This window comes from Lissotriton helveticus, chromosome 2_1 (assembly GCF_964261635.1).
Source record: "Lissotriton helveticus chromosome 2_1, aLisHel1.1, whole genome shotgun sequence".
Taxonomy (NCBI): Eukaryota; Metazoa; Chordata; class Amphibia; order Caudata; family Salamandridae; genus Lissotriton; species Lissotriton helveticus.
Window position 1 is genome coordinate 865,552,963 of NC_136059.1, and position 24,819 is coordinate 865,577,781.

Here is a 24,819-nt window from a genome sequence, read left to right on the forward strand (position 1 = left end):
AATGTTGATTGCATTTGTTTTACAGGAAATCCATTGTGGAAAAGGGGAGTTAGGGCCCAGCTGCAGAGCTCATTTGGACTGCATTCCAGGTAGGCCCACAGTTTCCCAAGTGTGGCTTTTCCCGGTTTTGCTTTTCAGCTTTTTTGGGGGGTGAAACTTGTTTTTGCCCGGGTTCACGGGTCTGGGGGCCTTACTTGGAAGGTGTAATACCGGCTAAAAGTGTTTGGAGAAAATCGGAGCAGAAAAAGTTTTTGCGCTTTTGATAGTAGCCAAAGTCAAAGAAATTCAACGCAAGTAGTAGTTATACTTTTAATACTTTACCATTTGTTAGGCTACATTGTGGCACTGTTCTAGTGTACTGTCACCTGCTATATTCTATATTGTACCGTTCTAATGCTACGGTAAGGACAAACAAGGTTTCATTTTCTTTTTTTTCAGATGCTGCAACTGCCACTGTGTAACACCACTTGCACCACCGCAATGATGACATTTCATCCGCCCAGGATTGCCAACCTTAATCGCCATTATCCGTGCAGCCAGCCCTGTGCCTAGCCCTATTTCCAAACACAAATTACAGGTAAGATAAGCGTTTGGGGGGAGGTAGTATAATGGATAATTAGGAGAGACGAGAGACTGACGGTCCTAGGACTATTGAATTCACTTACTCTGTGAGAGGCACTTAGTTTTGAAAACATTTGGGCAATAAATACTTACACAACTTGAATCAAGATGCCACTTAAGTTTCAGGAAAACAAACTTACTGTTAAACCCCCACCCACCAGCCTCAAAAGCAGTAAAAAACATGTATGCTAAGATAAAGTTTAAAGTATATATTTATATCCCTAACATAAATATTCTCCCGCAAGACCCAACCCACCCCCCTCCCGAACCCCAACGAATGTCCGTGAAAACTAAGTCCAAAAAAGTAGAAAACCCTACTCCCAATTCCCACCCCCCAGAAGTCTTTAAAAAAGGGGCAAGGGACAGTCTCCTCCTATTGCTGGCTGCTGTTGACTTTTCGGGCCAGGTCGGCATGCTCTTTGCAGAGGGTCTCGAGCAGGGTTTTGCTGTTGAGCAGCTCCTGCTCGAGGTAGGACACCCTCAGTGAAAGGCGGTGCAACCTTTTTTTGGTACTGCTGTGGGGGGCAGCTGATTTTTTTGCTGCTCGGCGGTGGCGGGTAGCTGCGGTACCCCGGCTCGGTACCGCTGGAGACCTGCTGCGCTGACTGGCTGACCCAGGGAGCTCGGAGGAGGATGCAGCTGTACCGGTCGATGTTGTGGTCGACTGCGTGTCCCCCTCCTCCTGGGTCACCAGCCGCAGATATTCGGCGACAGTCGCCTCCAGCCTCCGTAGCCGGGCCCTTTTAGCCAGCTCCTTCCGTGTTGGTTTGGAAGGAGCATCTATATGAAGAAAGAAAGACATAGTCTGTAACCAATGCTCTTTAAGATTAACAACAAATGATTCAGCAGAAAGTTGTGTCACAGTAGAACTACCAACTTGCAAGCGCAGTACATAACTATTGTGGCCAGTATCTATCTAACCTCCCACTTCTTCGTCCTTGCTCTAACATTAGTGGGAGTTTAAGGAATCAATTCTACAAGCACTATGGACTCACTCCATTAGAGTCGACTATGACAGTACACCGGTCTTATTCTTCTTCTTCTCTCTTGTTTAGAAAAATTGGTACGTTAACTTCTGCAAGCCGGCATAATGCAAGCGCAGTCAACTTGTACCCGAGAAAAACAGACACCCGCCATGATGAGGGAGGCAGACTTGCGTTACTGTACCGGTCCAGTACATGCAGGTGGTGATGCTCTTACTTTTCTATCACGGGTGGCACTGAGAATACTCTGTTACAAGGGCTACTGCTTAATTAATTTAACTTTCACCCTACAGTGCCAATGAATACTAGAAAAGGAAAATGAAGAAGATAAATAATCTGATTATCTATCACTGCACATGGTATGTATTTGCTTACTTGTGGGATGACTTTAGGTGCTTTGCTTTTTATTGAGTGAACAGTGATACATCCACACATGAATGACCGAGTTCTACTACACTTATTAACAGAGGTAGTGAGTGGCCATCGTAATAACCGGATATATGCTGTGCTTGCAATACAAACTACTGCTACTATTCATGGTAGTACTCGGACAAAATTAAAACTTCTTTTCCTTGCCTTTCCTACACTGGAACGGACGTGCGGGTGCGGTGTTACATACTCTTCAAAGTAACACTAAGTTCATCCAGTGACCGTCTACTCTCTCTAGATACACATATGCTATCTAAGAGTCAGATAGTACCATGATCCAGGCATCCATCCATTCGAACTATATGTCAATCATTCTTCTTCATGTCTCTCATCTGGACAAACCTTACGTTTTCTCACGGGAAAACAACCTTTTCATTTTATTTGGGAAACCGCAAGTCATACATCTGTGCTTGACTTGCATTTGAATTTCAACCAAAGGATATATTGCGCACACATACAGTTTCTGTTTCACCCACCAAGGCTGTTCTCCTTCCACCCATCCTTGCTTCATCCTTCACCCAGCCATGCATCATATTCTTTCCCAGCCACCTCGGGTACCAATCAAACACGTATCATTCTTCATTGTCAGTCATCATTACTTTTAACTTGCTCGTCCTTCCACACTTACTTACACCCTTCTTTCGCTTTTCGTTCATCCCATCCATCAAGTTCATCTCAGATCTGATTTGGATTCTCCAAAAAAAATTCACCGCTGAGTTGAAGTACATTTAGAGGAGGCTACTACCTGGTTGATAAAAACTTTGTTCTAAATTTGAAAGTCTTCTTAACATTATAGTAACTTAACTGTACAACATATATACTACACCCATGCAGAGAGCACACTCTGCAGTCTGCAATCTCAATAAGTAAGGAATATAAGAGCTTACCACTGCCCGCCACTACCGTGGCAACCCTCACAGCACTTTCCTCCGGCACTTGCACCGCCTCCTCCCCAGAAGTGTCCTCCTCCACCTCCGCGCTGGCCCCGGCACCAGATGTTCCACCTACAAAGTACATTTAAGAATGTTGGATGTCATAGACACACACCACTCACTAGTATTTTGTCTAGGAATGAAGAAATGTGAATACAGAAACCAATCTAATAATTTGTGACTGTCTACTCTAAAGTAAAAATGTCCCTTTTTCCAGGGAAGGGTGTTGTCTTGCTGCACTTTTTGGCACAACTGATGAATGCGTGCTTTTTAACACACATCATTTTTCTCACAACAGACAGAAGCTTCACTTCTAAGAACAAGAGCTAGATCAGATCATCATCACTAGGACGGCGTGACCAACGATTCAGCACCAAAAAGAAAAATTAAAGTTCAAACCAGGTGAGGGCTCGGCTCGCCCACAATAAATGTGTGAAATAAATCACTAAGCACTTTTCCATTTTTAATCAACCGTTTATGTTTTATGACAAACCTGATTTTTAATAAATGTTTTTACTTTTAATAAAGCTTTAACATTTAAATAGACTCTGTGGTTTTTGGTCAAGAGTGACTGAGCAAAAGGTTTTGCAATTTGCACGCATCAGTCCGTGCCTCTGACACTACTGGACTCTGACTCCGTACTCTTGTCCTGCGTTGGATAATCATCATTGGGGATCAATCATCGATGAATTCGGGACCTAAATGACTCTGCCACACTATCTAGTCAGTAAGAAGATTGAGGGTTCTTCAAAGTCTGGTATCACTGAGGTATGTGGAAAGTCTACCTGCGCCTATTATAATTGATAAACAATGCACTATTTAGTGTCCATAGTTCTGTTTGTGCAGATTTGTCCCTGCAACAGTAGTAGTATGGATTGTCTTTCTATCCAAACCAAAAGTAAAGTAGTATCTTATTCTTTCTTGGTGGTCATTCGCATTTTATTGTTGGGAATTGTCAAAGCATAAACATTTTGAAGACTTGAAAAGACATTATGGACAATCCCAGAGGACTGCACTCAGTTCATAGAGCTATTGATGACTAGAATGGGAGTTTCGTTTGACACCTTTTGCCAACTGTGCAATCTTAGTTAGCTACACAGACAGACTAATAAGAATAATCTAGTAATACCACAGGGAGTCAACGTAGAGGCAGTATAAGAATTTAGATACAGTCTACAAGAAGATCAAAGACGATTTAGAAAAAATCGAATGAGGAACGCTAGGAAAAAATAGGTACTCTATATTAAAATGAAAAGTTACTGGGGCCAGTAAAGGAGCCCTTGCCTGACCGATCCTCCTGGCCTTCTACAACAGCAGCAGCAACCACCTCCTCCTCTTTCCTCTTGCCCCTGAGGGGAGCTGATGTACAACATGAAAGAAAGAAAGACCTGAAAACATGGATGATTGTTGTCAACCAAATCAAACATTTCAAAAGAACAATAACAGAATATTTTGGCGAAATAGCAAATAGACAACTATTCCACGAGATATATTGACCTATCTCATGTGGTCTACTACGATATTAGTATTGCTTGATTTGTGGACCGTCGACTTGGAAAGTTATGTAACTCACTAAACAAAGTACTAAAAAGGTTCGCCTAGGACTGACAGGCAGCAGTCCGCAGCACGCGAAGTGACATACAAACTTCATCATCATTGCAGATCAGTGACAACACTAAAAAGTTTCCTACTACATTAACCAGTCATTAAAATACTCAAACTATCAATCCACCACCACTATTTCTTCTTATTGCCAGGTGTACAAAGGAAGGACTGGACTTGAGTCTGTAGGGACAGATTTACAAGCCCCTTGCGGCTCTTTTGCTCCGTTGTTGCGTGACTTTTGTGACGCAGCGGCAGAAGAAAAGAGGCACCATGGTGTGGCGTATATTAACAACGTGACGCATATGGGAGATGCATCACGTTGTAAAGCCCTGCGCCATCTGGGGGCGTTCCGGCGCAAGGAAAGGGCGTTCCTGAGCAGGAACACATCCTTAGAGTGGCTGAGGGAAATCTACAAGATTTCAATCAGTCACTTTTAGGACAATGATGCGTCACTCAAACCCTGCGCCTGCTTGAAGCAGACGTAAGGCTTGACGCAGCATTGGGGAGATAGGGCACCCCAGAACATTGCTGGAGCTGTGCCATCGTTGCGACGCAACTCCAGCAATGCGCCGCCTTTACGACACAGATGCGTAACGCTTCGGTGACGTTTTGGGCCCATGGTGCGCCGCATTGTACATACGGCGCACCATGGGTGGTGGTGGCGTGGCGCACAATTACTGGCGCATCCCTGCTACTTTGCAGGGATGCACTGTTAATTGCAAATCTGCCCCTTAGTGTCTAGCATTACGCAGTTCTGTAAACTACACTCATACATAATTTCTCAGGCCAATGAAATGAACACAAAATCGAAAACAAATAAGCATAGTAGCAACGCTACTGAGAAGGAGAGAAGTGCACCTGAAATGCACAGAAGATTTTGAAATATAATTTACCTACAATGTAATCGGCAGCATTATTGCTCTTGATAAAAAACAAAAATTTGCAATATAATAACACACAGAGCAGGAGAAAACAGAGTAGTAATGAAATAGCTACTACTACTCACCAAGTCCGGGGATCTCGACACCGAGCAGGTCGAGCAAGTCGCGTTCCCGGTCCAGGAGATCCGTCCAATGGTGGGTGGCCTGGTTGTAGGTGCGCCGGACCCGAGAGTGTTCAAACATGGCCCGGCACACCTTCTCCCACCGCTTCCGGCGCCCCCGGAGCCCGTAGTCGCTTGCGATCTTGCCGCCTGCCGTGATGGTCCTGGGGAGGCGGCGCTGTACAAAGAACACTAGTGCGGCCACCTCCTCCGCGCTAAAGATCTCCCATGGCATCACTAGCTCCCCCCTCAAACGCCCGCACGGACCCTTCCCCTTCTCGGGCTGCTTCCCGGCTCCCTTTACCATTGTCTGGGCAGAATTGAAGTAAATAATAAAGAAGAAATAGAATAGGGAAGAAGCAAAGAAAAGAGTTTAAAAAAGTAGTTTAAAATTAACCAAAAGTTGCAGAAAACACAAAAATATAGAGCTAGAAAAATAGAGGGATATATAATAAGTAAAATAGATTAAAAAAAACTTCAAACAAGCAAAGGATGGCAGAGATTGATAGAGGATACAGAAAGGATGCCCAGAACCATAGCCATGAATGAAAAACAAGATGGCCGCGCCCGTTCACGACCGCGTGGGTAAGTTTGCGCGAGATTTCCCCCGCGATCACACGCGAACTTGTATTAGCGAGCCGCACATTTGCGAGATTACACATAGCGCCCGGAAACGGAAATACGTCACGCAAACAAGATGGCCGCGCCCATGTATGACCGCTAGGGTAACTTTGCAACGTTGCGCTACAAGCGGCTTACGAAAATGCAAAGAATCACGCGAACTAACATGCCTCAAAAAACAAATCGTATATTCGCACAAATTCGCGCCTTCCGAATTCGATCTTGCCCGAATTCGCACCCCGCGAATCGCGCGAAATTGCAGAAAAACGATTTTTGCAAAACTGAAAGCACTCAGCAGGTGCAAAAGTTCAAGCTCATCATTAGTAACCATTCCCTGCAGTGCTTCCTGAGGGGCCCCTCCAGAGTTCAGTTGCCTACTTGCAACTATTCTATGACCCTGCTCTGACCCTCACTGCAGGCTCAGAGAATAGCTACAAGTATGCCACAAAGGTCCAGTTAAAAAAAATTACACTGCAACAGAAAGCAATTACAGATAAGGAAGCAGGTGCGAGACTGGAAGTTCAAATTCAGTGACGCATTAATCATCCCCTAATTCATTCATGTCAGTTGAGGCAGGGCAGGTGTGCTAACAAATTTTGAAAAACTGAAAGCACTTAGCAGGTTCAAAAGTTCAAGTTCATCATTAATCAGGAAGCACTTACAGCTAAGGAAGCAGGTGCCAGCTCAAATTCAGTGACACATTAATCAGCCCCAAATTAATTCATGTCAGTTGAGGCAGGGCAGGTGTGCTTTTCCCACCATAATCTACAGTGATGAACCAGAGGGTGGCAGTGATGAACCAGAGGTGGCATGGGTGAAACAGAGGGTGGCAGTGGTGAAACAGAGGGTGGCAGTGGTGAAACAGAGGGTGCTGTGATGAACCAGACGTAGAAACAACATGGTCGCGACCGTTGCGACCCGACAAGTAAGTTCGCGTTTGCGAACTGGTAAAAAACCCTTGCGAACACAAAAAAATCCCCAAATTCGCGAGAGTTCACAAATTTTGCGGATTGCGAATCCGTAAATACGCAATTTCGCGAATTACGAATTTGCAAAATTCGCCCATGCTTAATCCACACCTGCTTACAGTTCAGACACCTCCTTCAGATGTTGCTCTAGCATGTGCAACAATTGGATCGCTTGGCCCATTGTACTTTCCTCCCTGCTGACTTCAAGTGTGAAGACCTCAAAAGGCAGTTGCATCTCTGTCAGGCATTTAACAAGGTCCCATTAGCCCATCTCAACGGTCATGCCTCTCACAGTAGGATCTCCAAATCTTTGCATGACATAAGCATTGAGAGGTATGTACTGCTCAAACAGACGATCAAGCATGTAATAAGTTGAGCTCCAACTTGTTGGCAGCTCCTGGATGAGTGCTTGAACTGGCATTTTATGCTCACGTTGAATAACCCTCAGCTGCTTCTGGGCTTTAAAAGAAATGCTGAAATGTGTGCATATTCTTCTGCAGGTGGCCAGCAAGTTGCTGACTTTGTATTAATTTTTCAGAAAGTCTTGAACAACAATGTAAGTGCAGTGTGCCAAACACGGGACCCTGAAATAGCCACCATCTTTATGGCCCTAACTACATTACTAGAAAAAATGGTTAGGTGTTCTGCCCACCTCACCCTCCCGTACCTGAGCAGGAGACATCCAAGGATGAAAAAGTAGAGAGAAATGGTACTGAAGGGATCAATCCACTTTTAATTCTCAAACAAGAAACAATTAATTATCTTGTGATTAACGAATCAAATCAAGGATGAATATATATTAGTTCATATACACATATATGGGCGAACAGCCAGAGAGGCACAACAAATAACAGTTTATATACAGCACATCACATGTACATTATATACAAATATACTCAACATATAAAATATCAAAAATACTTCTATGTACCCACAAGACAAAAAATATATATACAACTATATATATACACACCAATTTACATATGTATCTCCTCTTGAAGTAGAGTGGAGTATACAACAAAAAAGTAGTCCCAAATGAAAAGCACCAGGGGGTTAACACATCTACCCAGCCTATATTTGTGTTGGTGCATCTATGAGAACATCAAATCTTTCTTGAATTAAACTAGGGGACTCCGTTCAAAGCAAAAGGTGTCGACAAAGTCGTGGTTGCGTTTCAGCCAGATGATATAGGCTTCATCAGGACATGGGTACTCTAGTGTTCAAGGCCCTGGCCCAATCTAGGGTAAGTCTTATTGGCCACCCCATACTACCACCCAGGAGGGTGGGGTAGGTGCCACCGTCTCGGCTCAAATTTCGAGAAAGCTTAATATCTTCACTGTGTCCGCCGAGAAAGATGTATAGAATGAATAGAGTATATTTCTCGGAAGTGGCTCAAGTCACACGATCTTTCTTAAATATCCAGCGGCATCAGCAACGCGAAGAACCGACGTTTGCTGCAGCGTCTCTCTTAGTGAAAGCCTACATTACTGCCATAGACTGTAGCAACAAAACCAATGTTAAACCCTCTTAGGTGCAGCCACTCAAAGACCTTGCTGTTAAACTCATCTAAAATGTTTGCAGCAGTATGAGATTTCTCCATGTCATACATGGCTACAGTTGCATGTTTGCATGTGGCATGAAAAATTTCAACAGCGTCAATACCAGCAGATATCTTTTCTCTAACCCCCACAAAAGAGATCCAGTGTGCAGTGATGCACATGTAATCAGTGGCTTGGCAACTGGTCCTCATGTCTGTTGAAAGGTGGGTACTCTGAACAGCACTCTTTCCAAGCAAGTCCAGCACGTCCTGATGTAGTGCTCGAACAGCAACTCTGGCGAAATAGTAGCGGCTGGGAACTTGCCATTTTGGGCAGATGGCTGTCACAAATTCCAGAAACCCCATCCCTGCAAAAAAAGAAAAAGGAAGAAGGTCCAGTGCTAACATTTTAGCCAGCTTCGTATTGTACAAACGTGCTATTGGGTGGTTACGATCGTACTGCCCCTACGCCCTAGTAAACATACTGATAATGGAAGGCTGCATGGTTTTCCTTCCTGTTAGGCTTAACAACACACTTTTTTTCTCATTGCGGTTCTCCTTGCTGCCTCAGGCTGTCTTGTGCCACTGAGATGTTGCTGAGGATGTGTCCGATACCACTGCACTGCTGGGGACAAGGCTACTTTGTGTACCACTACCAGAGTGAATGTCTCCCTCTCCTTCCTCTTCCACCATGATCGGATCTTCTACTTGTTTATCCCCACAACAGCAATGGTTGCAGTTTTTATGCAGCGAAGGTGGTTCTCCAAGTCGATCAAGTGGTGTTTTTTTAGATGGGTTATATTTGGCCTCTGGTACCATAGTTTGTACTGAGCTTACCCCGACTAACAGAGGTATTACAAATGGAGCATATAGCAATGTTCTCCTCCTTTTCGCTAACCGTAAAGAAGTCCCAAACTAGGGAGCTTAACTTTTGTCTCCTGCTGGAGGTGCCGATTCCAATGCCGGATGAACTGAAGGGTGTGCGTTGAATTTGACTCTGTGCAGTACCACTACCTACTTCTACTGAAGTGGTAGTTGCGCTGGATGTAGGTCGCTTCCGACCCTTAGCTAATGCAAATATCGAAGCTGTAGGTGGTGTTGGTGTTACCTGTGTTGGTGTTATCCGTGCCACATCCCTCACAGCAATTTGGGATGTGGTAATAATGTTGGTCTCCACTGGGGCGGGAGTATTGTCCAAGATGACTGGCTAATCATCAACCTGCTGTTCTACATCGACCTCCATAAGTGTAAGGCTTTCTGGAACCTTTCTTTGCCCTAACCTGGTCTTGGGACGTGTCTCCCTCTCAGACTCTGTTTGAGGCTACCAAGAGGCATCTAGATCATCTGAAGGTGTGCTTGGCGAAGAACTCAATGGACTAACCCTCCTTTTCCTTGCTGGGGATCAAGAAGACAATGGATCTTCTGAATGAGTGGCTTCCTGTTCTCCTTCCTCTGCATGAGGCTCGATTTCCTGAACTGTCCCTACTTCAGCATAGCCAATATATACATGGGAGAATTCGAGCTCAAAAACATTTTCAATGAAATCGCACCATTCTTCGAAAACATCTCCAGATGGCATAGATTTATTGACGATGTCTTCTTTATCTGGTCGGGCACACAGGACATGCTAAAAGAATTCATTGAATGGCTCAATTTGGCAGACACAAACTTAAAATTTACCTACAACTTTTCGCCTGACAAGGTAGAATTCCTTGATATATGGATACGACACACCGAAGGAGAACTAACGGTCGATCTATATAGAAAACCAACAGCCAAAAATACCATTTTAGAACACGGAAGCTTTCACCCCAACTGTCAGAAGGATTCTATCCCATTTGGGGAATTCTTACGGATAAAAAGAAATTGTACAACTATCAAAGACTTCATGACGCATGCAAGTAAACTAACAGAACGCCTACTTGCAAGAGGATATCCCAAACGCCTGATACGCAACTCCATGAAGAGAGCAAAATATTACAACAGAGACGCCTTGCTCAATTCAAAACCGAAGTCCCCAGATCAGAAGCTTGTATGTGTCTTAAATCATTCAACCATCAATAGCAAGATAAGAAAGGTGATTAACAACAACTGGAAGATTCTCAACACCAATGACCAAGAAGGAGAATTATGCAAACCGACCATAGCTTTCAGACGAAATCAAAATCTACGCGACAAATTGGTACACAGTAGATGGAAAATTAAAGACGCCATTAAACAGAGCACAATTGATGGGAATCCATTACCCAAAGGAAACCACAAATGTGGCAATTGCCACGCATGCGACCAAATAATCCCAGGTGACATATGGACATATGGCCAAAAAAAAGGAAACCTAAAAGAAATGACCAACTGCAGAACCGCAAATATCATATACCTCATCAAGTGCCCATGTGAGATAGGGTACATAGGAGAAACGTCCAGAGAATTTCGCACGAGATTCTCCGAACATAAATCTGCAGTCAGAACTCAAAAAACAAATGCTCCTATGGTACCACATTTTCTACAATATGGCCACACAGAGAAAGACATGCGTTGGCAGATTTTAGAACGCATCCATGCACCATCAGGCAAAGATTCGACGAGTGTCCGAAAAAAACGTGAGACATTCTGGATATACCATCTTGACACAGTACGACATGGACACAACGAAGAAACTTCCTGGATAGTAACCCTATAACAGCATGCATGATCTAGCATCTGAATCCATCTGTACACATCCAGTGAATCTTTATAAATAACAACTTCTGTCCTGGCATCGCGCCCAGGTCTGCATGTTGAGAATCACTATCAGCGCTTATACCCATCGGCACACATCTATAGAATTTTCATGAATATTAATCTCTGCCAAGGCACTGTGCCCTGGTTTGCATGTTGAGAATTATCTCTGAGTGATATAACTATGGACCTCCACAAAGACTCAACTGGCCCCAAAATTTCAGTTTATCTCTCATCATAGCCATTTGCTATAGAATGGTCAGTTTTCTGTTTTAAGTAAACAATCTTAGATTGATCTTTATTATCGTTTTTCCAATAATGATAGAACGAACATGTCTCTACAAACTTTATCTATTTTATATTATCCTGGCATTTCACTTTCACCCCCTCTACAGAGCTACTATGGGGTTTTTTCTCTTACAATGGCTCCCATCACTTTATGTAGTCCCTCCACAGTGTCTAGTTACAGTTTCATTAAAACTCAGGGACCTCCCTTTTAGTCTGTCATCACTGTTCACACTAACTCAGCTGTAAGTCATCCTTTTCAGCAACCGGCGCCAACTGCCTTATTTAAACCCGGTGTCCCTGCTCTCCTTAGCTATCCTTTCTTTCGGACAGACCCAGGAACCCCAGGCTACAGCGTCATTTCACTACCAAGAAGGTAAGATTACCACCGAGTTTTGTAAGCGTCCCGAGCGCTATGCACCTTGTATTTCTCTAATTACTCGCAGCCTCCAGAGCTCTCTGCATACACCACTTATGAACTAGTGGTGACTAATTTTGAGCACTTTATGTAGTCCGTCAGTACCTGGCCAAAATATATTTAACTTTGGCAACAAAAGTGTGTACAAGTTTAAAAAGCTAACCTCCATTTAACGATCTATCTTGCCATCACGCATGCGCGTAAACACCACACACTACACCAATCCAGGTACATGGGCCAGCGCTTACACGGAACGCATTTACAATCCAATGAGCGGTTAAGTACTGCTCCCACACATCAGCAACCGCGCTAGCCAGGCTACAACTAGCAATCCAGCTGCGCCGTGTAAGTCCGTCCGGATAGTCTTCAGTTATATTGCACCCGGCCATGTGTCACTGGCGGCCCCACTTTAAATACGCCTATAAGAGTGACCGACTATCCATAGCACTCCCTTTTGTGTTATCTGCAGCCCCATCTTTGTAATCGTCAGCATGGGCGCTACATTTCGCTTTGCTTCATTTTCTTTAAGCTTCATTTTATTAGGCAAGCAGGTCGTCAGGCTTAAATCTACATGCTCACATGTTTTAAATGTGTACTACGCAATATAAATAATTCTCCACACTTCACTATTGCATTTCAGATGTAGCAGCTGCCTCACATGAAATCTAACACTCCAGGAACTATAAAGTTAAATAACCAGGTATATTCCACACCTCTAATTCTCCGTCTTCTGCATCTATTCTTACTTGAGGAAGTTATCTGAGTCCGTATTTGAATTCCCCCTTGTTCCATGCAGATCTATTATATGCTACACTTCATCCATATATAAGCGCCTTATCTCTTCCTCACATACGGGAGCAACTATCTGCCATCATCCTGTGGATCTTGTCATGCAATGCACTATGTGCACCACAGGTAATTCACCGTAGCATATCCCTCACTCACAGTTCCAGTTTTTTCCTTTACACCCACTTACAGTCTCATTATTCTTTTCAGAAAATCTCACTGCTGTCAGCAGTTAGTAGCAGTATCCAATGACGGTTCTCTAACATAGTCAAACTATGTGATTTCAAAAGAATCCCAAATAGGTAAAAATGCCCTTTTGTTCTTACTACTTAAGACCCTTGCTCAATATCTTGGGGAAACAGAGCACTACCTAGTATCAGTAGAAGGACCTCACTGGGTGCAACCCTGATGTATCTTCCTCTGGGTTATACTCTCTATTCTCTCTGCTTTGCCCTCAAGTCTTCCTTCATTAAGACCCTATAGAAATAAGGTCAATGGTGCCATTTTAGAGCAGTCTGTGTAAATTTTGTGAGAAAATACTGATCTAATGTGCCCTCTGCATGCACAGGATGCTAAAGTATAATAATGCTTATGTAAATTTCACTAAATACTTACAAATGTTTTCTTTATTTTCAGAAAAGATTCTTTGCAATGCCCCTGTTCTTTTAACTTGTGTACAGATTATGTATATATGTTAGTTTACTATATGTTTTTCCTGGCCCTGAGGAAGGTGACATCATCACCGAAACGTACGTCGGCCGTACATCCACAATCTGGATATAGATTGGTCAATGACACACAGACCTATGATTAATTGGCAGAACTGTCAAATCTAGTTTCCAACTGTAAACCATCGAGTACACCTTTGGGTTTTGTCTTATTGTGTTTAGTTCCCATATTTATGTTGTTAGGTATGTTATTATATTATTGCAAAGGTATGACTGGTATGTAAGAATGCTTGTATGTATGGTAGGAACATACTAATTTGTTAGGGGTATTTTTCTTCTTACTTTCTTAAATCCGCACTTTATTCTCATTATATAAATTGTATTATGAATGTTGATGAACTTTTGTTCAGTATTTTATATGATAAAATGAAATGTATAAATGCACAAATATTTTCAAATTAATCTCTATAAAAAAATAAATAAAAATATGTTTTGATAATACTTTAAAGTTCTGGTTCCTTCTTTAGCATCCTCCTACTGTGAATGTTATTAGGATTCATTCCGTGTAAAAAGAAATATAGGTCTTTCTAGAGGTACCTTTTCTGTTTAGTTTACCTACTTCGGGAGGAACAACTACTATTGTGGGCAGTGGTTGCGGCTGTTGTCGACCACTTATCTGCTGTGTTCTCCTGCGTTGATTGGGTACTACTTTGAGATAGCGATAAGTTTATCTCTCCGGCTCCGGGGCGCTAGAGAGCTCAAAGCAAATGGCCGCTCTTCAGGGCTGCTCCGCCGGTCAAGCTCATAATCTGGCAAAATCCTTGTAGTCCAGTGCCGCCTTCTGCCCCAGCTGCCTGCTACGGTGCCCTTATAGGCTGCGGACCATTCTGATTGAGCGCAGTGGCAGGCATCCAGTCGCAGTTACAGTGGGAACTGGTGAGCTGCGCCTCCACCTGGCCTAAGCCTGCAAAACCTCTCCACGCCGGGCCCTCTGAGTGCTGCGCTGAATGTCCTGGCCTCGCGGCCGGCCGTGGGACTGCCGCTAGCCCGCTTTGTGCTGCCGCTGTGTACCGGGCTGTATCTCCGTGTTCCTGCCCCCTGGGCACCTTGCTCCCGCCTAATCTCCTGCATACTCCGGCGCCAGGCCTGGCTGGTATCTGAGGGACCTTTCCACTGCCATCTGCATTGTGTGTGGACACCTCAGTAATTACGTTGTGGATATAGGATAGTGCACCGCTTTTGCTCCTATTTTTAAACTTTGTTTTCGTGCCTCCAGGGCTCACTCCCCGTCTGGAGTGATTCGTAAACAACCAAAAGTAGCAGCTGTACCTAGTTGGGTAATGCTGTCCCCCTGGGCACCGATATGTGCTGAGTTACCAGCTCTGATTTCAATACAAATGTTTAATTCAAATGAATAAAAACGTGATGCTGGTTCAAAGTAAATTAGTTAATCCATTTCTTCATTTTATTTCTCTGTAATCCAATGCATTTCGGCAATAAAATCTGCCTTCATCAGGGAAACAATTTATCTACAATATTCAAAAGAAATTTAAATCAAATTAGCATCCGTAATTTCATAGAATTTATCACAAGTACTTTGTTCCAATACTTGACTTTAATATTCTAAACTACTCTAGTGCGCATTACTAAATAATTGTCCACTTGCAATGAGGCTCCTGATAAATGTTAAAACTAACAACAAACTTATTTCGCGCAGGCATGGTACTATGAGTCTGTTTCACGTGTGCTTTTCGGTACGTTTAAACGACTGCATTGCCCACATTTTTTGGCCTCGCCAAATGCGCTGACTGATTGCTAGGGTGTTCAAAACCCTCGAACCAGAAACAAAATGTTCGGGGATTTATTACACGCTTGAATTTTATGGGATGAATAGTTTAATGGCTCACCTCGGCGTGTTACTGCGTCCTGCTCTGTCGCTGGATATTCAGTATCTCTTCTCTTCCGGTAACGTAACTCGTGCATGCGCACTAATATCACTAGTTGCGGCTATTTTTTGCTTACTATTTAACTTTATTGTGCATGAGGTTCCTATTAGATCCTCCCTAGTGCTCGCGTTCACCATGTTATGGTACTGCTGAAATGCTAGTGCAGTGCCTAAATAATCAGCTAAGGTAAAGTGTCACATACATGCATTTATAAATAACATAGAAATTCTGTGCGTTCATTAAGTCTGCCCGGTTTCAGGCTGCCCAAGTTATAAATCCAGTAATTCTCTTGTTTCAATAGACTCATTTTATTGGAAGGTCCTTCTTTTCTGGGTATGTTCTCTAGGACGCACACTCTTAACTGGCTTACATTATGTTGCATTTGAGTGAAATGTTCTGCAATACTGGTTTTCGTGGATTTTAATCTTATTGTACTTTTGTGTTCATTGATGCGTATTTTCAGTTTTCTTTCTGTGTGTCCTACGTAAACGTCTCCACATGGACACTTGATCATGTAAATTAAGTTAGTTGAGTCGCAAGTTGCGTTCACTTTCAGTGTTATGGGATAACCCTTTTGAGGGTGTGTTATGGAAGTTCCTTTTATGATATTATTGCATGTGTTGCAATTGTGGCAAGGTACTGTTCCACGAAAAGAAGTTTTACCTGCGTCTTCATCTCTTGGTTTTAAAAAATCTGCAAGATTTTTAGATCGAGTATGTGCAAAAATTCGGGCAATGCAGTCGTTTAAACGTACCGAAAAGCACACGTGAAACATACTCATAGTACCATGCCTGCGCGAAATATGTTTGTTGTTAGTTTTAACATTTATCAGGAGCCTCATTGCAAGTGGACAATTATTTAGTAATGCGCACTAGAGTAGTTTAGAATATTAAAGTCAAGTATTGGAACAAAGTACTTGTGATAAATTCTATGAAATTACCGATGCTAATTTGATTCAAATTTCTTTTGAATATTGTAGATACATTGTTTCCCTGATGAAGGCAGATTTTACTGCCGAAATGCATTGGATTACAGAGAAATAAAATGAAGAAATGGATTAACTAATTTACTTTGAACCAGCATCACGTTTTTATTCATTTGAATTAAACATTTGTATTGAAATCAGAGCTGGTAACTCAGCACATATCGGTGCCCAGGGGGACAGCATTACCCAACTAGGTACAGCTGCTACTTTTGGTCACCTCAGTAATTATCCTGGTGACCAGTAAGTATGGCCGAATTTTGCGGATTTGCGGTCTGCAAATTTGCGCGAAATCACCCAAAAATCCACGAATTAGCGGATTTTCCCACGAACTCATGGAATTTTGTGCGATTTGCACTGGAGTACTTTCTACTGGCTAATCCAGTAAGTGCTACCTCGTGGTGTAAATGTATAGTGCTTTTCCTACACTGCAGCTGCGTAAAGGGCCAGATGATTTGTCTCCACTGACTATGTGTGCCTGTAGCTTTGCCACCGCGCCAAAAGGCGCCGAGGTCCCTTGAGTGAACTGTCCATGATAGTTGGGAAAGGGCAGGAAGACGTTTGATACAACTAGTGTGTGGTGCGGGGCCAAACGGGTGTGGCTTCAATGCGTGTCAACATGCCTCTTGTATATAAAGGGTCAGAGAGTGAGCAGGACAGCAGGTGAGGAGAAAGCAGCCTCCTGGTCACAGGAACTACACGGGGATTGCGCTCGAGAAACTCATGGATTCAAAGACCTCCCTCGAGTATTACAGCTAATTTACGATGGCAGATATGGGGTTAAAGCACACTTGCCCAGCCTTGAACGTGCTCACTAATGTTTTGGGCTGATTAAAACGTTACTGAATTTGAGCTTCAACTCGGGCACCTGCTTTATTTATATCTGTAAGTGCTTCCTTTTGAGGTTTATTTTTTGTGACAGGAGCCTCGTGCCAGAATGAATCCTGCCCTGCATAGTTATCCACGAAGATGCCACCCTTTTGTGCAATACCTCTACTCAACTTGAGTACTTTCTACTGGCTAATCAGTAATTGCTACCTCGTTGGGTAAATGTACAGTGCTTTTCCTACACTGCAGCTGCGTGAAGGGCCAGTAGATTTGCCTCCAGTGACCGTGTGTGCCTGTAACTTTGGTCCATTGAGTGAGCTGGGCATAAAAAAAAACCAATAATCCACCAGCGAGCGAATTTGCAAATTTTGCGGCAATTTTGCGAGATTAGTGACCAGACACCATCCTTACCGTCGCCTGAGGGCCAGTTGCTGTGGGGCCTATTTTGATGAAGTCTGAGACGGTACGGCTTGCCTGTATGCGGCGCAGCCTGCCCCAGCTTCCTTATGCCTACTCATTTGCCGTGCTGTTTCTGACTGTCTACCCCAACAAAGAACCTGTCCTATTCTGCACTCCCCGCCCTCACATCATTGGTGTGGGGGGCCCAGCGGAGGTGTGGGTCTATTGGGCCTCTGCTGCTGGTGTCCCTTTCTCTGACCCTAGTGCTCTAGCTGCTCAGCTCCGGTTTGCCTTGGTTGGAGCCTGCTTGCTCCCATTGTAGTGGGGGGATCTCACCTATCCTTGCTGCCGGTTATCACATTGAGAGCACTGCACCTCCTTCAGCTTTTTTAGACTGTATTGCTGGTTCTATTGAATAGGCCCGTGCTTCACTACAACACCGGCGTACTGGGCTCGCTGCACCTCAAACCTGTCATGGGGAAAAGCCAGTCGCGCATCACCTTCGAGCGACGGAAGACTAGCAGATCTGCGCAGCATGCGGCCTTGGATTCGGAGGCGGACACTCCTAATGAACACCTCACTAATATAGATAAAACGCTCCTTGCGGTGCAGGCTAGCTTACAGTTCATCTATGGCAAGATAGACCATCTTAACGTCCGCATGGACCACATGTCCTCCAAGCTGGACAAGCACAAGCACGCACAGCGTTTGGGGGAGGCCGAGACACGGATCTTTGATTCTGAGGATGGCTTGCAGCAGGTGACACACAAGGTGGCCTCTATGGAGAAAATACTTCCTGTCATTCAGGCTCGCAATGAGGACTTAGAAGCTGTATCACGCAGCAATAACGTGCGCATTAGGGGCCTGTCAGAATCAGCTAACACGGGCCCACCGGGCTGTGGAGAAGCTTCTGAGGGACATTTTTGGGGTGGATCAGTTATCGCAGGTTCTCATCGTGGAGCGCGCCCATCGTTCCTTGGCTGCGCGTCCCCCCGGGTGCCCCTCCTTGCCCTATCATTGCCTGTCTTCTTAATTAGAGAGACCGCGACATAGTTCTCCGTTTGGCCCGAGAGAGGGGCACTATCACTCACGACGGTAACACCTTTGCCTTCTACCCGGATTTCATGCAGACAGTACAGGAGGCCTCCTTGCTGCAAATATATCAAATGCCATGCTCTATCCCGCGAGATTACGAGTGGAGGAAAATGGGAAATTTAAGTTCTTCACCTGCCCGAAATCAGCTCTGGAATTTGTTAAGGCTGTCTCCCGCCATAATCGGTCCCCCAGGCATGCAGAGGTGCATGAGACTGTGGGTCTGGCTGACACGGATGGTGGGCCCAGTGGTCTTTAACTCCTACTTTTCAGAGTGATGTTGAGATCATGACTGTGATTTTACTATTATACTGTACTATGTGTGTTGAGGCCTTTGCTGGGCGGTGAAATGCATTGGGATGGGGCATGAACGCGGAGCATGGTAATATTTTTCTGTTTGCATTAGCTGGCTTTCGCCCCTTTCAGCATACTGTTTTACTTACATAACTGGGAGGGCTCCCTTTCACATTGTTTCATGTTTTAGATGTGGGAGCCGGGACTGGTTTACTGTGACAGCTCAGCCACCTCCTATTTACACCAGGAGGGAGTTTGTGCCCGGCGCCCCCCTGCATGGGTGTGCCCCTTCAATGGTTATCTCCTCCGTACTCTACTGGGGATTTGTTTTTGGGTGTTTGGGAGGCCCGTAGAGAGTACCAGCCTGCTCAAAAACTCCACCTTGCTGCAAATATATCAAATGCCATGCTCCATCCCGCGAGATTACAAGTGGAGGAAAATGGGAAATTTAAGTTATTCACCTGCCCGAAATCAGCTCTGGAATTTGTTAAGGCTGTCTCCCGCCATAATTGATCCCCCAGGCATGCGGAGGTCGATGAGACTGTGGGTCTGGCTGACACGGATGGTGGGCCGAGTGGTCTTTAACTCCTACCGGTCAGAGTGATGTTGAGATCATGACTGTGAGTTAACTATTATACTGTACTATGTGTGTGGAGGCCTCTGCTGGGCGATGAAAAGCATTGGGATGGGGCATGAACGCGGAGCATGGTAATGTTTTTCTGTTTGCATTAACTGGCTTTCGCCCCTTTCAGCATACTGTTTTACTTGCATAACTGGAAGGGCTCCCTTTCACGTTTTTTCACGTTTTGGATGTGGGAGCCGGGACTGGTTTACTGTGACAGCTCAGCCACTTCCTACTTACACCAGGAGGGAGTTTGTGCTCGGCGCCCCCCTGCATGGGTGTTCCCCTTCAATGGTTATCTCCTTGGTACTGTACTTGGGATTTGTTTTTGGGTGTTCGGGATGGCTTTAGCGTGTTGGGGCTGTTGAAGTAGGTTGGGGTCGTGGGGGAGGGGCGGTTGGGTGGGGGATGTATGTGTGTCGAGATGATCTTTACTCATATTTTGGGTATTGCTCAGGATTTCTGTTCGTAATTTGGAACTGTGGTGGATTCCTTATTTTACATGCTTAGTACTGGTATGACAGTCTCTTGTTTGATGTGGAATGTGCGGGGACACAATTCACTGAAAAATATCCGACAGGTGTTGGCCCACCTAGAGCACCATTGCATTCACATCGCCCTCCTGCCGGAAACACACCTCACACGCCACACTGATCAACTGGTTGGGGCTCGCTGGGCCGACTTCCGCCTAGCCTTCTCCTATTCATCCTACAGTCGAGGGGTGCTCACTCTGATAAAAAAGGGCCTTCTTTTTACAGTCCACCAAACTCACACTGACTCTGTAGGCCATTATGCTATGGTGCATGGTACGTTGACAGGCAAATTGGTCACCATTGTTAATTGTTATGGTCCAAACACAGATGATCCTGGACTGTTTGAGGGTCTGCTAACAATTCTGCGTAATTGGACTGAGGCTGCTATCCTCTGGGGGGGAGACCTTAACACTCATCTGGATCCCAGCAAAGATAGGTCCAGTGGTAGAGTAGGGCATCCACCGGGGGCAGCTCGTGTAATTATCTCCGGAATGGTGGACCTTGGTCTGTTAGACATATGGAGACACCGCCACGCCAACGCACTAGAGGGTAGGCATATTTCAACTACACACAGCAGCTGGTCTCGCCTTAATTACTGGCTGGTGAGCAAGGGGATGGGGGGTAGGATGACTGCAGTTGAGCGTCTGCCACGCACTCTCTCTGATCATTGCCCAGTGCAACTCACCCTTAGTATTCCTCAGGAAACTCCTCGAGCCTTCATCTGGCGCTTTTGCCCTGAGGTGCTGTTAGACCCGCTATATCTGGAAACTATTCGTGAGGCCATCACCCAATACTTTTCCAACAATGTGGGCTCTGTGGACAGTGCTGGAGTGCTCTGGGAGGGTTTCAAAGTCACTATACGGGACATTTGCATTGGAAGGTCGGCTGGCATATTAAAAGACTTACGTGGCCAGCTAGCTATGGTAGAAGCTAGGTTGGCTTGCCTTGAGCGAGACTGCGAACGTGCACCCCTTGCGTTGACTCTCGCATCCCTCAAGGAAAATTTGCTTGAGCATGCAAAGTTGGTAGAAGAAGAGCTAAGCTACATCACTAAACGGCACGTAGCTCGTTCGTATGGAGAGGGTGGTCGGCCAGGACATCATTTAGCCTCGAAAGTCACGTGCCGCCTGAACCAAGACGTCATAACTAAGATCACAGACACCCTAGGGCTCGACCATTACATCTCCACAGCCATTATGGAACAGTTCAAGCAGACACATGAGTCCCTGTACACATTTCATGGCACGACAGACACTGAGAGACTTGACGCCTACCTGTAGCAGATTTCCCTTGCATGGTTATAGGAGGGACAGAGGGAGTATTTGGGTCAACCTATCACGGTGGAGGACATTTGTATGGGCATAGTCTCACTACCTAATAAGAAGGCCCCTGGCCAGTTCGGCTTTCCCCCTGAATTCTATAAGGCTTATGCTTAGGAGCTTGCCCCCTACATATTGGAAATGTATGCAGAGTCTTATGACTCTGGCATCCTCCCTCCATCTCTTCGTTAGGCATTAATCAGTACCCTGTTGAAAAAAGACAAACCGCCTGCGCACTGCGACTCATACAGTCCACTGTCGCTCATTAACACTGACGTTAAAATTCCTAGCGAAGATACTGGCCACTCGCCTTCAAACACTGATGCAGAATTTGGTCCTTCCAGATCAATCTGGATTTATACCCTCGCTATCCACATCTCACAACCTCCACACCCTGTTTGCTTTGTTCCACACCCTCTCTTCTGAGTTTCCGGCGGCAGCCGTCATGCTTGACGCTGCCAAGGCATTCGATTCAATCGAATGGAGGTATTTATTTTTTGTGCTCCAGCGGATGGGCTTCTCTCCTTTTTCTGTGAACTGGGTCAAACTGCTGTATGCACACCCAAAGGCATGGGTCCAAGTGGGTGGTCATACCTCAGATTCGTTCGCTATAAGTAGAGGCACTCGTCAAGGGTGTCCCGTCTCACCGCTGTCGTTCGCCCTCACACTGGAGTCTTTGGCCTGTCTCATGGGGCAATGTCACAAATATGCATCTCTCAATTTGCATCATCGCCCGCTCATTATTTTGCTATATGTGGATGACATGCTGCTCTTCATTCGGGATCCCTAAGCTCATTTGGCACCTGTTTTGCGGGAATATATACGGTTTGCTCGGTTCTCCGGTTTATCTATAAACTGGACTAAATCCGTGGTAATGCCACTGACAGCATACACACTTCTGCACGAGTTGGAATTTCACCTCGAATGGGCGACAGAGTCGGTCAAATCCTTGGAGTCTGGGTCCACCGAGATACTGACAGAGTGGTCTGGGAGAATTATGGCACTGCCATAACGTTATTGGAACAGCAAATAGACAGGTGGATCAGGCATCCGCTCTCTCTTGCGGACCGCATCGCACTTGTGAAGATGGTGGTGTTGCCGAAATTTTTATATCTTTTCATTAACTTACCGATCCTTCTATCTCAACAATTTCTTTAATCGCTGCGTTCGCTGCTCCTTCGTCAGACCTGGGGGGGAAAGCATGGATTTATTCCCTAATGGCACGTTTCTGACATCTGCTGATGTTGACTATATCCAACATAAAACCCTACTGTTTACATTCTAACTTCATAGGCTAAGGAGAGCATCACAAACCCATTTTCCGATGTTCCCTGCGGAACCTCCAATGTCCTTGGCACTACACACATTACTCACCAGTCTCCCCCGGCGCAAGCTTGTCACTAAACTATACCGTGCTGCCCGGGAAGATTGGAACCTTCCTGAAGATAAGAGCCTGAATAAATGGAATGAGTGGCTGAATCCACAGCTCAATCAGAAGGACTGGGAACACTGCTGCCCTCTAACTGGCATGCTCACCTCTACCGGTAACTTACAGATTATACATTTTAAATACCTTCGCCAGATCTATCACATGCCCCATCGGCTCTTGAAGTATGGTCTCAGGGAATCTGACACATGCACACGATGTGGGGCTCCGGGGGCGGATTTTTGTCACTTAGCCTGGGCCTGCAACAAGGTGAAGAATTATTGGTCTGCAGTAGTCATCTGTCTGTCTGAGATTATTGGGGTTGCGTTGGACTGTTCCCCTCAGGTGTGTTTGCTGGGTCTACTCCCTTTCCTAAAAGGGGGCATAGGCAAACTGGCCAGAGTGGCACTGGTGATTGCCAAGCGTAGAGTGGCAATGGTGTGGGACAGCAAGCGGAGTCCAACAGTTGCACTGTGGCTCAAAGATTTGACGTACTCCTATATTCAGAAGAGTTGCCGGTGAACTCCCATCCGGCTGATATTTGGGAGCCTCTGGTGAACTACTTAAGGATGCTGGTTTTGCGTGATGCCCCTGAACTTGAGATTGTGTAATCACGATTCTATGTTAAATATGTGTGATGTACTGGACATACTGTTGCATTGTCACATCTGGAATCCACCCATTGAGTGTTTACTTTATAGCCACAAGTTTGGTTTTATTGTTTTTCCTTTTGATTTTCCACATTGTATTTTTGTATCTATTGTCGGCTTTATGCAGTGTATGATGCATTGGAAAAGTCAATTAAAAAAATAATTAAAAAAGCTCAGCATCACTGGTTTCCACCATTAGGCTGTCTACCTCTTCCACACTCATGTGCATGGGACTGGGTTGGTTGGTTGGGCCCACTGATGTGGAGGTGCTACCCCTAGATTGCCCCCAGTCACCGCTGCTGCAGGCATAATTTTTGGTTCCCCAAAAAAGGTTTTGGGCGGCACACCAGACTTAAGTGACACTTCCTTCTTATGTTCCTTCTTCTCATCAGCAACTTTCTTGGTACTGGAGGACCTGGTAGCTGCTTTCTTTGGGGCCATCTTCTTCAGATGTCAGAAGCACTCAGTTGCACAAGTTGCAGAGATGTCTGGTCAGGTTACACGTCACGTCGTGTACAGCAGCAGGATGTCTGTCTGGCAGTATAACTGGTGATGATGACACCTCCTCCTCAGTCTTTTGTGCACATAAAAGCAAAAAAGCCAGAAGAACATCAGTCAAACGTGGAATTTATTGTGCTTCAATTACTAATAGTACAATCAAACAAATATAATATATATTATATAACTTAGTGTGTGGTGGTCACAATAACATTTTAGTAACTCAGTGAACAACAACAGTGAAGCCATTTATGAGACTTTGACAACAAGGGCTTTCCTGGTGCACTGTGTACACTCAGGAAGAATGAGAATAGCAAAGAACAAAAACAAAAATACAAATGTAGTGGAACCTGTTTGGCCTTAATTTGTGCATCACGTGGGATGGATGCAGCTTTAGGGAGCTGCAGCTGGCAATGGGGATGGAATCAGTGGACCAGGAGGAACAATGGAAAGACACGCAGGCCTATGTGGCAAAAGCAGCACTCTGCTAAACTACAACCACAAAATGTCCCCAAGCCACATGGTCACTTACAGACAAAAGTCCCGGAAAACAATGTACTTAAGCAGTCCTATATGGCCAGATAAAGGATGCCTGATAAACAACATAGCTTTAATGC